The sequence below is a fragment of the Natrix helvetica genome (genome assembly GCF_964273705.1).
Source record: "Natrix helvetica genome assembly, chromosome: 4".
Taxonomy (NCBI): domain Eukaryota; kingdom Metazoa; phylum Chordata; class Lepidosauria; order Squamata; family Natricidae; genus Natrix; species Natrix helvetica.
In genome coordinates, this window is record NC_138550.1 from 51,051,330 (window position 1) to 51,069,533 (window position 18,204).

Below are 18,204 nucleotides of genomic sequence, written 5' to 3' on the forward strand. Positions count from 1 at the left end.
AAACATATATATTTGTGCAGTTCTTAACAAAAGTCACCATTTCCTCCTCCTAGGATGCCTCTCACATCCCCACTTCGATCCATGCTCAAGCCAGGCCCAAGAAAGTCAGCCAGGTTTTCTATGACTGAACTCCCTATACAATAAACCTTATCTGGATGTCTCAGATTATTGTCTGAGATCACCCAGATGTTCTGATTCAAGTAGCAAATAATGTGATTCATAAAATCTAATGCAAATTGATTGTGGAAGAACAGAATACCTAGTTGGGCAACAAAATGTTGACACATAAGCAACCAAGCTCAGAGAAGACTAAGGACTCCACGCAACATTTTACCCTACAAAATGTTCTGAAAATCGTACTTGAATCTAGGTTGTTATTATGGTCCTTTCGGGGAGAGGAGGCGGTCTATAAATCTAATAAAACTTAAACTTAAACTTTGAGTCAATTTGACACTTGGTCCATGCAGTTTTTTGGTAACACTTTTAAAGGTGGTTTTCTAGTACTTTCTTCTGGGATACTTTTCAGTTTCCCAGTATGTCTAAGAGGAATTACTGGCCCAAGCTGACCAGCTAACTTCCATGACCAGAGGAATCAAGGGCTAGTACTTGGGTCTCTCCTTTGATAGTTCAGCATCTTTAACTATTGAATTTCTATGGATCTAGGTGTGATACAATACAATACAATAGTAGAGTTGGAAGGGACCTTGGAGGTCTTCTAGTCCAACTCCCTGCCTAGGCAGGAAACCCTATACCATTTCAGACAAATGGCTATCCAACATCTTCTTAAAGACTTCCAGTGTTGGGGCATTCACAACTTCTGGAGGCAAGCTGTTCCACTGATTAATTGTTCTAACTGTCAGGAAATTTCTCCTCAGTTCTAAGTTGCTTCTCTCCTTGATTAGTTTCCACCCATTGCTTCTTGTTCTACCCTCAGGTGCCTTGGAAAATAGTTTGACTCCCTCTTCTTTGTGGCAACCCCTGAGATATTGGAACACTGCTATCATGTCTCCCCTAGTCCTTCTTTCTCTTAAGCTAAACATACCCAGTTCCTGCAACCGTTCTTCATATGATAATCTAATATCTTTATGAGACAGGTACAATTCATAACAATATCCAAGAAATATTATCATAAATGCACGTATGTTTTTGATTCAAAAACAGACAGTTGCTTTGGAGCAGGAAAGGTTTCAGTCTGCAGCTCCTTAAAACATTAACACAGTTTCTTAGGATCCCATGAGAATCTTTGAAAAGGAATATTAACTAGGTATATTAGATTTATCCCACGGTATCTATCATCCTATTACAGTAATATGTAAACTAGAGCATAGCTTGATAAGTGATATCATAAGCTAGGAATGCTAGGTGTCAAGTGGTTCACAGAAATTCACAGCTTACATAAAGCACTCTTCCTTTCTTTTTTCTTTTTGTAGTGTAGCTAGTTTTTTTGCCTAATTTTCCAGTAAGTATCATAGAAGCTGTAAGAAGAGTCAGCAATTGATTCCAAATCAATAAAATAAAAATAAAAAACCATTTTGATTGGTTCTTACAATTGGCACCCTAAAAATCATCTTAACAAAATGTATCATGGGATCATCCCTTTTTCAGATGTCTTGTGATTATAATTCTAAGAATTTCAACAAGTATGTTGGGTGGGAATTCTGGAAGTTGTGCTTTCAGTGCATCTGGAGATGCCGAGCTGAGTAAACTCAATTACCAGTCTAAACACATATCATCCTGGTAGTATAATAATATTGAGGATAATAAGAACTGACAGTGGTATCTTGATTTTGGGGGATAACTTTCAGGTTTCCAGAAGTCTGGCATGATTTGTCATTGCTATTATTGGATCCCTTATTTAGTTACTTGTTTTCATTGTCTGGGACTCAAGGAGCAATTCCAGTTGGATCTAACTACTGTTGTATTTTATCCAACACTTCCTCTTTCTTAGGGTGGATGGGGAATCAGAAGAATCTCCCCAGCCCCCATTTATGTTAAGGGCACTTCTATCCATCAGTTACAGGGACCCTTCTGGGATCTACCAAATAAGGATGGGGGCTCAAAAAAGCCACTTTTCTGTGAAGCCTTCAGATTTATAAATTGGAAATCTTGGTAAAGTATGTCTTTATGTAAAGCCTCAGCACTCAAAAAGTCACAGCTGGAATCGTAAATAGTACTTTTCCTAAATTATTTATAATAATCCCTGTCAAATTAGGATGCTCTTTTTCCACAGATGATATATTTTGTCACAAGGGAGCATGCCATATTTCAGAAACAAATGTCAAAATGTGATTGCTGGTATTACACTGCTACCCAGCATTATCTTGTTTTGTTACTTGTTATTGGTATAAAAGACTATCTAGAAAAGCCCTAAACAGATGTTTAAGTCTCCCACATTCCTATGGCAGCGGTTGATGGAATTGATGCTAAACTTGTGGAAAACATTTCAGAGAGATCTATTCACTATATGATGTGATTTTTAAAACAATGTTGCCCAAAGTGAAGTCAAGAGCCCTCTGCATATTAGCTCATAAACTTTCAACTTTGCTATGTAGCTCTTGAAAACACAGTCTCTCTTAATATAAATCTTCATGAAACTACATTCACAGAGATCAGCACAATTGCATAAAACCTCTGACCGCAGCCAAACTGAAGTGGAATTACTGTTGGATTTGAGGCATTCCTTTGGTCTTTGACAAAATTGTTTCCTTTCACACGGCCTATTTCACAGCTTTTGTTTAAGAATCTGCTTTTCAAAAGCACTTAAAAGTCCCCAACAGCTGAACAGCATGGAAAAGAAACTTCCCTGGGAAAAGAAAGGCTATCTTTCATGCTAAAAGGTGGGATTTTAAGAGTAGCCTTACCCAATGTGATACTTCCTTGTTGCTTGGGATTACAAGTTCCCAAATTCCCAGGAGTTATAGCACCATTTTAGATCTATGAAAACCTAGATGGCTTAAAAGGCTATTTTAAACCATCAAAAATTTAGCACATGTGGCAAAAATTGTTCTTGCAAGCCAATGATTTGTTGTCAGAATGTGAACTGGCATTACCTATTAGTTTTTTTACATATATGTATAGTAAAAATATAGCCCATAGTTTAAATTCAAGGTTGCAGTCCCTGTCCTGCTTTTCACCTCTCACTGAGCTAAATGCTGAGCTTTCATCTTTTTTTCTCCCCAGAGCAAGCATGTTTATGAGGGCTTAATACAAATGCCTTACTCGCATTAGAGGTTAAGTTGGGGACTTCACGAAGAAGTAACAATGCAAATGCATTAAATATTTTCTTCCCACAAATGTCAGCAGAACAGCTGTGGTTTAATTATAGTCTGCAAGTTTTGTGTGCTTATATATGTGTATGGTTTTTTTTAAAAGCCACAGAGTCCCATTCAGACACCTGGATATTTGCCCAAACTTTATCTCTCTCAGGGAAAGCTAAGATGAAAGCTAGACATCCTTCACAATAGTTTCTTCTTCCCATGAGACTTCAAAAGATTTGCTCCTGTCTAGCCTAGGGCTTGTTCTTATCTATGATAGCTTGACAAGCTTTCAACTCACAAGACACCCTGTACAGCCACAACCAGAAGAAGCAAAAAGAAAAAGAAAATCACATACATAATGTTGATCTCCACATCTTAAATATCAAGTTGCATATAGAAAGTTGGTTAGACTTAATATAGCGCATGCTGGTATTAAGCTTATTATTGTATGTATATATGACTGAATCATAACACATGCAGGGCAAGTTTAAATAAACCTGTTACAAAGAAGCTTATTTTCTACGAATGCAAATAATAATCTGTAGCAATGGAATAATAAGGAAGTAGGACCTCAAGGAGCTGTTGTAATATTGCAAAATTCTTGTTTGAGACAGTCCTCTGTTGTCTTACTGCTTCATCTTCTCTTTTCTATCTAGTCACCAGTTTGCAGTTTATAGCCCTTACATGTGTTCAATATCTATTAATTCCCTCCATCTTTTTTTAATCCTTTAACCATTTTAGATTCCCTAAGATCAATATCACACTTCAGACGTCTTTTTTACCCTAAAGAAAAAAGGAAATACATAGAGAATTGAGATTCCTATTCTACACACTACATTTTATATTTGTATTCATATATAATACATTTTAGAATACAGTTTAAGTTGCTTCTACTTTTACTCTTTATCTGAAATGCTTCATTGATATACACTATATTGCCAAAAGTATTCGCTCGCCCATCCACATAATCAGACTCAGTTGTGAGCGAATACTTTTGGCAATATAGTGTATTTTACACAGTGACGTGCGATCAGGTTTATGACTGGTGAGGCACTGACACAGTGCTGAGTTTCAAATATTTTTAGACTTGTGGACTTCAACTCCCAGAATTCCACAGCCAGGCATGCTCAGTTCCAATTTAAAGCGACAGCATTTGTTTTTCTCCTTTGCTCCTTCTTTTTTTCTTTTTCTTTTTCTTCTCCTTCCCCTCCTTCCTCCCTCTCTCCCTTCCTCCCCCTCTCTCAAACACACACACATACACACACACACACACACACACACACACGTTGGATTGGACTATCTCTCCTACCCCTTCCCTCTCTCACTCACTCTCAAACAAACCCCCCCCACACACAAAAGTTGGATTGGATATCTTTTCCAGTGGCTTGAAAGCAGCTCCTCTGCCATCCCCCCCCCATTCCCCTGCTGCCTTTCCCAAACACCTCCACCATTGCAAATGCAGCCTGCTGTCTGGGTGGGAAATCCCTGGAACACAATAAAGCCCACCCACCACCTCCTGCTGGCAGGCTGGGGTGAGAGGAGAGGCAGAGAAGCCGGAGGGGAGCTGAGCCAAGCCTTCCAAAGAAAGAGGCTGGGAGGAAGTGTGTGTACTACAGCATGGCTCTTTGCCTGGCTTCCTGCCTCCTCCTGTGGTCTCCTCAGTGCTCGCTTGTGCTCTCCCTCCCCAAGTGTAGTTTGATTGCAGGTGGAGCCACGTTGCCTTTTCAAACTTGTAATCAGTGAAGCTGGGCTAGATTTTTATATAGTTTTATCCAGCTGTGTGTGTGAGAGAGAGAAATGAATGGGGGCCTGGGGAGGAAGTCACTACACTTGGGGAGGGAGAGCAGAGTCATCCACGGTGAGGCAGCAACTAGCTCAGCTTTTTCCTTTTACTTTTTTTTTTCATGATGAGAGTGGGGAGGCTGTGCCTCACTTGCCTCACCTGACTGCACGTCACTGATTTTACATTTGTATTTGCTTCATCCTCCATGCTGTATTACCTGCCCTAAAATTCCTATGCAGTACATTAACACTTAGTTGAGTGAATTTATCTGCCCATGGATTAATATTCACAATCAGTAATTATATAAAGCAGTGGTCCCCAAACTTTTTGGCATTAGGAACTGGTTTCATAGAATACAATTTTTCCATGGACCGGGAGTGGGTGAGTGATAGTTTCACTTTCACTTGCTCATCTGCTGCTCACCTCCAGCTGTGCATCCCATTTTCTAAAGGGCACAGACTGGTACCAGTCCGTGGTCTGTTGGTTGGGGACCCCTGATATGAAGCATTCCATTCCCAACTTTCTACTTTGAATCAACAATGACATTGGATGTTGTATTTACACTTTCCATCCCATCGTCTTTCTTCACAAGTGTAACAGATAGGAAGTATTTGCCTAGATGGTATATCTAACAAACTTGCAGACTGAGAATTTACAGTTATAGGACACTATATTTTTTCTTGGGCAATTAAAAAATGTAGAGCATGTGTGGTTTGATGAGATTTTAGATTCTGTTTTAATAGGTTTTTCCTTGAATCAGAATGGCTATATAAATTTGGAATTTGGAATTTATTTTTGCAAAGCTCTCTCATTATGCCATTTCCATATATGGGGGGGGGGGGTTGTTAATGCAGAGAAGAGAAAGAAGAGAGCCATTTGATACACTAAATAACATACTAGCCGATATAAATTATATATTTGTCTTAAGTATGGAAGCTGCATTCACTTTCCTAGGTCAAGAAAAAGTGCAGTATCCTAACAACATCTAGATGAAACCATATTCTTTTATTTGTATTCTATTTCACTCAAGAACCATAATTATTAATATTTAGCAGCCATGATCCTCTAAAGCAGGGCTGTCAAAGTCACAGCCCACGGGCTGGATGTGTCACGTGCTTTCCACGCCTACGCCCGTTGCGGGGAAAGTTGCAATACGTCATTTGACGACGCTGTGATGCCATGAGTTTGACACCCTTGTTGTAAAGGGCTTAGGGTTTTCATTTCACTCATCTTCCATTTCTGTAAAAGGTTTTTAAAAAAATGCTGCTGTGAAATTCCAAGGAAGCTAAAAGCTTTGATACATTTTCTAACCACCAGAGGCAGTAAAAAGCTTACTAATTTGTGTTCTTTACAGCCCACAGCCTGAGCAATAAGTGCTCTGTCCAGTGTCAAGGATGATCCAGGTCAATGGGTCATTTGTAGGTACCAGCTATTCTTTCTCCTCTCTCTTGCAATGAAAAGAAGCCTGTCTGGAATGGCATGCAGGAGCTGAAAAGGTAAACACTACTGTACATCACTTTTTTTAAATAGAGCCATTCATTTCAAGCTACATTCTAAAAACAAAACACTACAAATAATTTGATGAGCAGAGCCATTTTTTAAAATCTTGCTATATGCATGTTATTGTATCAAGAAAAATAGAAAAAGCTAAAAAAAACAGAAAAAAATGTCATTAGTTTTTCTTCTTCTTCTTGTCTGTAGTGGACTGGCCCTCTCTGAAGGTAAACAAAAAAGTATTTAATTTGAAAATTAGCTTGACCCTCTGTGGTGCAGTGGTTAGAGTGCAGTACTTCTGCTGACTATTGGCTGCCTGCAATTTGGCAGTTCAAATCCCACCAGGCTCAAGGTTGACTCAGCCTTCCATCCTTCCAAGATGGGTAAAAAGAGGACCCAGATTGTTGGGGGCATATGCTGCCTCTGTAAAACCACCTAGAGAACGATGTAAAAGCACTGTGAAGTGGTATATAAGTCTAAGTGCTATTGCTATTGCTGTGGAGGCTCCTGATGTTTCTCCTTAAAGTAAATCACTGTTCATGAATAAAGATTCCACAAAGATTACTCTAAAGTTCAAAACGTGGGATATCTTTGGTTTTTGCTACCAATATTAAGTAGACTCTAAACATATCATGGCAGCAGCCAAAAAAGCCAATGCAATCCTAGATTAATACTGTGTTAGAATCAAGATCATGTGAAATTCTAGTACTGCTTTACAAAACCTTAGTAAGATCTCATTCGGAATACTGCATCCAGTTCTGGTCACCACAATATAAAAAAGACGTTGAGACTCTGGAAAGAATCTAGAGAAGAACAACAAAAATGATTAGGGAGCGAGATACTAAAACATATGAAGAACGGTTACTAAAATTGGGTATGTTTAATGAAATGAAGGACTAGGAGAGACATAATAGCAATGTTACAATATTTGAGGTGCTCCCACAAAGATGAGGGGTTCAAACTAGTTTCCAAAGCTCCAAAAGGTAGATGAGAAACAATGGATGGAAACTAACCAAGAAAAGCAACCTAGAACTAAGGAGAAATTTCCCAACAGTGAGAGCAATCAACCAATGCAACAACTTGCCTTCAGAAGTTGTGAGTACTCCATCACTGGACGCTTTCAAAAAAGAGACTGACAATCATTTATCTGAAATGGAATAGGGTTCCCTGCTTGAGCATGGGGTTGGATTAGAAGACTTCCCAAATCCCAACTCTATTATTCTATGTTCTAATGTTCTCCCACAGTGCAGCATTTCAGACACACACACAAAAACACACACACAAAAACAAGCACATAATCAAACTTGGTTTTTAAAGGGGAAATTTTTTTACTACAATCAAGAGATGCATGGGCAATCCTTGTAACCATTTGTCAGCAATGAATTTCAAGATAAACTAATTGTTACAAGTAAGTGTAAAGCAGAGCATAAGTACCATTTTAATCTTATTCTGATAATGTTTAAGGACAGTTTCAGGGTGTGTGCTGTTGTAAGTATGCTACCAACAATTTATGTGTTTTGACGAGATTATAGGAGTCGTAATACTGAATGAAAACAAGCAAAGTCAAACATGTTCGTCTTGCCATAGACAGTGCCCTTTAACTTTTAGATTTGTGAATCACAAAATCTATAGTAAGATAACATTCACAACCTCTGCTACTTGCTTTCAGATATTTTGCTCCAGCCTTAGCATATTTCATTCATCTTTAGTTTGTCCTGATCTTACATTTTCTTCTGATGTAAGGTTTTGAGTACCTTTTCTTAAACTACCTATAGTGCAATTCTCAAAAAGTTCAAGGATTGCAAATTTTTATTAGTAATTCTCATCTCACTAATGTTCCTCTAGCATAAGTTATGGTTGTACTTATTGCCTTCAAGAGTTGGGTAATCTTGACTTCCGGTTCCGGCGGCTACGGCGATGGGCAAGAACTTTGCCCGCTCCTGCTCTTCGGTGGGCTTCCCCCGTCCTCGGGGGGGCACAGGACGCCCCGGAGAGGCGTCCTGCCGAGGGAGCGGCTCGCGGAAGGCTCTGGCACCGGCGGCGGCTGGTGGGGGCTTCTCCGCTTTGCTCCAGGCACCGGGGAGCAATTTCAGAGGGCGCGCCTGCGTCTCGCTCTATGCTGATCGGAGAACGCAAAACTGAAGGAAGCAGCGGCGGTGCGGTGAGATGCTTCCTCTCTTCATCCCCTTACTTTTGAGTTGATGGACTTTTCAGTAATTTTAAAAGTTAATCTTTCGGATTTATTCTTGGAGGAGCGGCTGGAGGGGAGGGGGATTTCCCCCCCTTGGACAAGCGGCTTGTAAAAATTTTGCTCTCGCCCCCAGGGGAAGGAGGAGGGGGAAGAGCCAACTAATGATGCCTCACCCCAGTAAAAGTGTTTTTCATGGGACTTAGTTCCAGAACTTATTGATGACCTGAGAACTTTGTGAACTTTTAAAATTTTTCCTATGCCTCTGAGCCCAAAGCTGGCAGGGCAAGATGGCACACTTCCGTTGTCTTCATGAACTGTGAAACCTGACTCCACCTTTAAAATTCAGGCTTCCGGTTTTTGTCTCCGTGTCACCCAGAGGAATCTCTTGTGGATTGTTATTTCCTGAACTCTTTGGAGAAAAAACTTTCATCTATTGCTAGACTGACTAAAGAAACTCCCACCTGTTTGGATCTTCTGCCTTCTGGACTCATCTGCCTGCTCTACTTCTCCAGCTGCCCAGTCTCTACACTGACTGATCTCTTTGTTTTATAAACCATGTCTCCAAAAAGACCACCCCCTGGAAAACCTGGCTTTGCTACTTCTGCACCGACATCTGCAACATCCAGTCCTGCCACACAGTCAAAGATTACAGAACTGATGCAACCTAAGAGTACAGAGATGGATTTGCAACAAATGCTCCAGCAACTCATACAGGGCCAGGAAGAAATTAAGAAACAATTAAAAGAAATGAAGGAAGAAATTAAAGAGAATCAAGTCCAAATTTATAAGAACTCACAGAGACTGGACCTTGTGGAGGGTGGGGTGGCGGAGGCGAGAGGGGGGGGTAGAGGCTTTACAGAAGGGAAATAAAGAACTTGATATCCAACAAATGAAAACAGAGTTTGAGAGAATGTCCTTTTATCTTAGATTTCAAAATGTAATAGAAGCAGATGGGGAAAATATAAGGGACATTATGACTAATATTTTAGCTGAATACATACACAAAGATAAACAGCAGATGGAATGGGAGATAGATCTGGTCTATAGAGTGAATTCAGCGTATGCCAGAACACACAATGTACCCAGGGAGGTTCATATTAAATTCCTTAGGAAAAGCACAAGAGATGAAATTCTGGGTGTACAAAGGGGGCAAACATTGACATATCATGACAGGGAGATAACCATCCTGAAGCAGATCCCCCAAAAAATTAGGGAGAAAAGGAAAAACTATTCGCAATTGGCGAATAAACTATACCAGAAGGGGGTGTGGTTTAGATGGTTGATGCCTGAAGGTATGCTGATATTCTGGGAGGAGACAAGAATCAGAATCAATACACCCATAGAGGCACAGGCCTTTATGGAAAAAAATAAAGCGAACCTAGAAAAAACAGAAGACACCACAATGGTCGCACAGGACACGGGAGGGGCCGGAGCTCTGCCAGCGGGGGGTGAAGGGGCAACACCAAGAAAGCTCAGATCACAAAAATGAATAAGAAAACCACAATGTTATAAACAGACCGAAAGTAATAATGAAATTATATCTAGACTATATATCATAATTATATAAACTGATTGAAAACTATTTTTTCTAGAATTAATATGCTGATTTTTTATGATTATGTATTAATGTTTTATATTTAGATGTATCCTATGAGTTTGGAGGGAGGGGGCGTCTGCCACACTTGCAACTGCCAAAATTTGTAACCATTCCACTTACCCTTTTCCTTATAAATGTTTTAAAAAACCAATAAAACTTTTTGAAAAAAAAAAAGGGTTGGGTAATCTTAAATCTCAAGAACATGGGCAAAATCATTTGTTGCTATCTGGTCATATGTAACGAACGAACGAAAGAATGAACTATTTATTTATTTATCTATTATACCTCCATTATTTAAAGCAGATGCAGAATATGCAATTGCCTGCCTTGTAGGGGCTAATTTTGAGGGCAAGGTGGTCGAAATGGGGATCAGCCCCAAACTCACATACACAACACTAGTAGTGGAACAAAACAGAAATGAAATGGAATACTGCATGCATCATGTAATTTTACAATGTACAATGGATCTTCTCAACCCTTATAGATTAGAACAAAGTAAATGTAGGTGTAAGATTGACTCCTTTCCCCTTCTCCCTAGGAACAAGTCCACTAGTTACAGCTCCACAAGGACTTGGAGCTCCTGCTAAAGCAGTAGGTAATAACTATGCTAGAGAGATCAACCAAGTCTGGTGCTTTTTCAACTGCATGCTTCTTTGGATTATGAAGTCCCAACTATAATGACTCACACTCTTGCCACCTCAAAGTTAGGTTACTGCAACATATTACAAGGGGCTACCTTTGAAAAGACAATTCTGAAACTTCAATTGGTCCAAAGTGCAGTTCATTATCAGCTAAGTAGTGATAGAGATTATCACTAGATAGAGGTACAGTATATAAAAGAGTGTAGTAAATAAATTCATCATTTGCTTCTTTCAGGAAGAAAAGTTTGAGGTTGTTTGATCTATATACCGTAGTAAGTTATGTTTCCTTTACACTGAATATTCCACATATATTCAAATATATTGTATTTTCATTTCAAACATAATTAAAATTCTATTCTTTTGTAATAAAAGCTGCTCATCTTTCATGAGTGAAAATTGCTAAAATGATGTTTCTAGCAAAATATTTTCTGAAATACATAACTGAATTTGCATGGTTTTGCATTACAGTAGGTATATCATTAATTATAATAATTGTCTGACTGAGCAATTGATAGTACATCAGAGAAGGCATGCATTCTTGACATCATCAAATTCTGCATCCTGCATCGAATTATGTTTAAAAGAGCTTACACACTAATAATTCTTTGAACTCCTGGTTACATGTTTTCAGCTTCATGTATCAAAACTACAAATTCTATGAGCAACATATAAAGTGGTCCCAAAAACATGCAAAACCTAATAGGATTTTTCAAAGAGACCAAATCTGTTGGGTTCAATCTTCTATGTTTAAATGCAATAGCAACCGTCACAAGATAATAGAGCCTACATGATCAAGGTTTATATTCATGGGGAGATGTATAATCATGTACATTTTCCCTATAAATCTTCTCTACAACTTCAGAAAAATTAGAGATGGTGAGAAGGGAGTCACAGCAGATGTTTCTTATAAACCTCTGTGCATTTTTAAATTTATGAAGAAGACTAACTAAAGAAAAGAGACGAAAGGGCTTTTTTTCATGTCCCTTTTAATGTGCTTTCCTCGCATCCATAAATTGAGAGAAAAATATATCAACCTAAAATGTGGTGCCCTCACAAATTATCTTTACCACACCTCAGCAATGCTGCCCTTACAGAGTTTCAATGCAGGAATTTCAGATAGCAAATGAAGAACTCTTGCTATCCTTTCCTCTCTCACCCAGTGGGAAAACCAACAAGAAATTTCTGTACCAAATCTGTCATAGGGAAAGACTGAGGCGTCAAGCCTTGTTTTTTAAAATTAAAATTAAAATAATAATATTATTTAAATATCATCATTATCATGAAGTACAAATGATTAGGCTCAAATTATCCTACTTCGTGCACATTATTTGAAGACATAGTTCTATTGCTGGGAGAGGTGGAAGGGAAGAGAAGAGGAAGCAGAAAGGTGAATGGACTCTGCAATAGAGATGATGGGTACCACACTGAAAGACCAAATTAAGGACAGATTATCTCTCTATACAGTTGCTATGAGACAACATTGACTTATTTTTTTTTATTATGTACTGTGTGCTTGTTCTGATGGGACTGCTGAACTATAAAATAATTGCTGTAATTAAATCAGTACATTTCTTTTAGAGAAATAGATAGAAGAGGGATACGTTCATGTCAATCAACCCCCCTCAGAACTATCTGGGCAATGAGAAGAGCAATTTGAAATACAAAGCACTCAAGCTTGAGACAGAATCTCTGAATATTTCTGCTTTCTATCCAGTTTTCCATGGGAATAAATTTTGGTCAGAGATACAGCTTACCGCCCCCTTCCATGCACGATTCTCTCTCTCTCTCTCTCTCTCTCTCTCTCTCTCTCTCTCTCTCTCTCTCTCTCTCTCTCTCTCTCTCTCTCTCTCTCTCTCTCCTCCCTCCCTCCCTCCCTCCCTCCCTCCCTCTCCCTCCCTCCCTCCCTCTCCCTCTCCCTCTCCCTCCCTCCCTCTCTCCCTCCCTCCCTCTCTTTTACCATCTCTCCATCACATGCAACATTATATGCTGTATATACACAACACAAACACCAAATAGCAGATAATAGATCTATTGCTCTGTGAGTTTGATATTCCAGTATAAGAATGGAATATAGTCTCTCACAAGTGAAACACCTGGTGTCTGATAATCAGCTGGAGTGGGTCATTGTCCTTGATTGTGTCATCTCAAGTTCACCACTGAGGTGTCTTTGCTTGTCAGCTTGGGAAATTTTGTCTTGGGAGAAGATGGAAATCACTACTTCCAAACTAGAACTGAAGATAGTTGAAGGGTGCCTCAATAATAAGCTGATTAGGAGATAAAAGTGACATCACAAAGACATATCCTTAAAATGATGAATAAAATACCTTTGAGTTATAAGAGACAGCACATGAGAATAAGCCCTAAATCCAATTGATATTCCATTTAATTGTGTTCCACTCATAAATGGAATATATTCATTATTACATTTTTGCTGAAAGGATAGCTTACTGGGCAAGTTCTATGACACAATCATAAAAATCCATACGTGGATCACAATCCTGATTCACTAATTAGAATACTTAATAATTTATAAAAAACAATGTTAGCTCTAGATGCTTCTCCTCAGTGACATGCAGTGAGGTTTATGGCTGGTGAGGTTGGTGACGTCATCAGGAAGGCGGGGAATGGGACCACGTGTGCTGGAGGCTGAGGCTGCCTCAGCCTCCAGCACACGTGATCCCATTCCCGCCTTCCTGAGTGCGCTCCGCCGGCTCGCCCTCCGCAGTCCCCAACAGCTGCTTTTCAGTGCTTTTCTGAGCGTCTGGCGTTTAGGACATCCGGCTATCTACCTAAATGCCAGACGCACAGAAAAGCACTGAAAAGCACTTCACCTCCAAGCCACTTCGTTTTGATGACGTCGCCGCAGCTGCTGGGCGCGGCCGGCCGGAGGTAGCCAGAGTGGTGCCGAGGGGCCCGGGCGGGCGAAAGAGTGAGTGAGCGAGCAATGGAGGATCAGGCAGCCTGATCCTCGGTCGCTCGTCCGCCAGACTGCCTCTGCGCCACTCTGGCTACCTCCGTCCGTCCACGCCCAGCAGCTGCGGCAACATGATCAAGACGAAGTCCAGCAGAGGCAGAAATGTTGTCGGTGCTCCCGGACTTCATCTTGATGACGAAGCCACGAAAGCAACTGGGGAACGACGAGAACCTTCCTGCCTCTGCTGGACTTCGCGCACTCCTCGCGACTGCAATATATGTCGAGAAATGGCTTTTGTGACTAATGGGGTTTGGGTTTCCAGCCCAACAGCCCCTGCCACTTCTGAACGTCTATTGCAGTCGCGAGCAGCGCGCAAAGTACAGCGGAGGCAGGAAGGTTATTGGCGCTTCCGAGAACCCTCCTGCCTCCACCGGTTGCCCAGTTGGCACCGCCCCACATGCACACCTCCTCCTCCTCCCTCCTCTTCACTCCCCAAAGGCTCTTCTCCTTACTGGAGCTTAGCGGGAGCCGTGTAAAAGGGATGGGAGGAAATATATATTATTATTATATATTATTATTTCATTATGAGAGGTGAGGCTCTGCCTCCCCTGACCGCACATCCCTGCTTCTCCTACAAGTCTGTCTTTAGCCATGCTACAAAACTGTCCTCAGATTATAAAGAGCATTATTAGCTGTGCTACTGTTACAGCATTTTCAATCATTTTCATTAGTGGGGCAAGACATGTGTTAAGATAATATTTTTAATTAGACCTACTAAGCCCACTCTAGGATATCCACATTGGTCTTGTTGGGTTTTTTATTTTTCTGATAATACTGATGACACTGATTTTGGGAAATAATGTTATTCAAATTAAAAACACAATATTTCTATAGAGAAGTTAAAGTTTCCTGTCTGCTTTTCTTGGGGTGGTCTGAATCTAGAGAAAAGTCTTACAGGACACAAAGTGTTAAGCAACCTAGTGCCATGCAGATGTTTTTATGCACAATTCCCACTTCCCCTTATGATTTATCACGAGATTGATCTAAAAGATATTGAGAATATCAGGTTACTTGTCCCTGGGATTTAGGTGCTGTTAATACTGAATAGTTTTTGCTTTATTCTATTCTATGGAATGGCTATTTGAAAAACAGTAACTTCTTGAATTGTTGCCATAAAAAAAGAGGTCTCCAAATGTGTCACATAACACAATTTATGCCACAAGTCATTTTTTAGGTTGAGCGTGAACATCTTTCTTGATAAACAACTACTAAAATTTCACTGAACAAATTAGTCCAAGAACATGGCATATCAGTGGGACCATAAATAATTCTGTGTGTAAAATAACATTATAAAATAACTATATTTGTTGAAGTTCTGAACAGATTCTTTACAATCTTTGGTTCACCTTGACTGTATTGTCTGGAAGATTTCATTCTACACAGCAAGCATTGTGTTTATTTCTTCCATCTGTTGATCTTTTCATGAACTTATATTGATCGTTTATAGGCCTTCCTGAATAACATCAGTATTTGGCCACTGAAGGAAGCCAGGAACCATCCATTAAGTGTGGTACCATTGACATCTTTCTGTCAAACGTTTAGATATGTGGTAGTGATGAAAAAACAATGAAAGCTAAATTATAATTGCCTAAAATGCCTTAAAATGGCCACAGGATGTTAGATGGGAATCTTACAGTCTCTACCACACTATATTTTATCTTGTTAGGCCATTTTGCGGAATTTTAAGGAGGCTAATCCCTTTATTTTCTCAACATCAAACCCCTGCTTCTAACTGGGAGAGGCAAACTGTGAGAAAATGCATTTTCATATGCAGTACTGCATGACAAACAACCCTGACATGAATTTGAACAAAGCTTGTGCTGTCTCTGTAGTAATAAGAAACAAATTTCACGTACAACTGCAAATGAACAAAAACATTTGTGCAGATACTACTATTTATGATGAAGAATGAATCTGAAGTCTTAGGACTTTTAAAAAAATGAACCTATCATGACAAATACACGACTTATGAGCCACTTCCAAACTAAGCCAAGGATGTGTGCAAAACAACCCATCACTGAATTGTATCCTGTTTTGTTTTGTTTTCTTAAAAATGATAGGAATGACAATGCAAATATCATAAGTAGATTCTTGGAAGTATAATTATCTCTAGGGTATGGTGATTTTTTAAGGCAAATGGTTGTCAGATCTCTTCTATACCATTTACTGAAATGGTACAGGTGTTCTTGCCTGAGCAGGGAGTTGGACTAGAAGCTCTCCAAAGTCCCTTCCATTTCTATTATTCAGTTAAATGCTTTAGCTCTACAAAGTTAACATCAAGCAGGCACTTTTTAAGGTCAGGTAATACTTTCAATATTCCTAGTGATTGCACCTTCTAAGTCTATTTTATAATTGTTTACAATTCCAGGTGAACTAGTGCTGATTATTTCAATTATATTATATTCTTTACCTAGCTTGCCCTAAACATTATATTACGGTAATAATGAATCCCTATGGAAAAAGAGTTTCCTTTCATCAAAATTTCTGATTAACTTTTTGTGATTACAGAAGAATAAGTTAGTACAGTATAAACAGTCCAATTAGATACAATAGCAGAGTTGGACGTTATCTCACACTTGGACTACTGCAATGTGCTCTGCATAGGGTTACCCTTGAAGACCATTTGGAGGCTTCAACTGGTGCAGATTTTGGGTTGCCTGGGCAGTCTTGGGAGTCCCTAGAATGGCTCACGCTACACCACTGTTCTGAAAACTGCACTGGCAATTGTTTGTTTCTGAGTGCAATTCAAGATATTGGTTATCATCTATAAAGCCCTGCATGGCATAGATCCAGATTACTTCAGGAATCATTTCATCTCAATGGGACAAGCCCATCCTATCTCTGCAGGCAGAGGAAGCATGCTGCAGATCCCATCTGGCTTGGAGAAGAGCCTTCTCTGGCATGACTCTGGCCCTTTGGAACAACTTTATATATCGTGTGTGTGTGTGTGTGTGTGTGTGTTATATCACAGACACAATACAATACAATACAATAGCAGAATTGGAAGGGACCTTGGAGGTCTTCTAGTCTAACCCCCTGCCTAGGCAGGAAACCCTATACCATTTCCGACAAATGGCTATCCAACATCTTCTTAAAGACTTCCAGTGTTGGGGCATTCACAACTTCTGGAGGCAAGCTGTTCCACTGATTAATTGTTCTAACTGTCAGGAAATTTCACGTCAGTTCTAAGTTGCTTCTTTCCTTGATTAGTTTCCACCCATTGCTTCTTGTTCTACGCTCAGGTCCTTTGGAGAATAATTTGACTCCCTCTTCTTTCTGGCAACCCCTGAGATATTGGAACACTGCTATCATGTCTCCCCTAGTCCTTCTTTCATTAAACTAGACATATCCAGTTCCTGCAACAGTTCTTCATATGTTTTAGCCTCCAGTCCTAATCATCTTTGCTGCTCTTCTCTGCACTCTTTCTAGAGTCTCCACATCTTTTTTACATCGTGGCGACCAAAACTGAATGTGGCCTTACCAAGACATTATAAAGCGGTATTAACACTTCACGTGATCTTGATTTTATTCCTCTGTTTATGTAGCCTAGAATTGTGTTGGGTTTTTTGGCAACTGCTGCACACTGCTGGCTCATACTTAAATGGTTGTCCACTAGGATTCCAAGATCCCTCTCATAGTTACTACTGTTGAGGAAGGTACCACCTATACTGTATCTGTGCATTTTGTTTTTGTTTACCTTAGATCAGTGGTAGGCAACCTTTTTTTTCAACTGAGCCAAATCTCGCCAAAACCACGATTGAAATTTATTTTGAGAGCCACATTTTTAAAACCGAAAATACATAGGATGGTACACTGTTTTTAGTTTCAATAAACTCTGGCATTTGAAGCATGCAAGTCTTAAAGCTGTCAAGTTGCAAGACCCTTGCACCCCTAACCCTTTAGAAAAAAAAACCCCAGGGGTCTTCAAACCTGACAGCTTTAAGACTTGTGGACTTCAACTCCCAGAATTCCTCCTCCAGTCATGTCGGCTCAGGAACTCTGGCATTGAAGCATGCAAGTCTTAAAGCTGTCAAGTTGCAAGACCCTCGCACCCCCAACCCTTTAGAAAAAAAACCCAGGGTCTTCAAACCTGACAGCTTGAAGACTTGTGGACTTCAACTCCCAGAATTCTGAGAATTGAAGTCCACCAAGGGCATCAATCATATTAGCCCAGGGATCTGCAAAATTGGCTCTTAAGACTGGTGGACTTCAACTCCCAGAATTCTGAGAATTGAAGTCCACCAGTCTTAAAACAGCCAACTTTGCA

At 39.8% G+C, this 18,204-nt stretch overlaps 1 protein-coding gene across 1 annotated transcript in view; it reads right to left on the minus strand.

The window, feature by feature from the left end:
- Positions 1–18,204, minus strand: part of ADAMTS5 (ADAM metallopeptidase with thrombospondin type 1 motif 5) — a 58,834-nt gene that overhangs the window by 20,805 nt on the left and 19,825 nt on the right. The gene's annotated exons all lie outside the window — the stretch shown is intronic.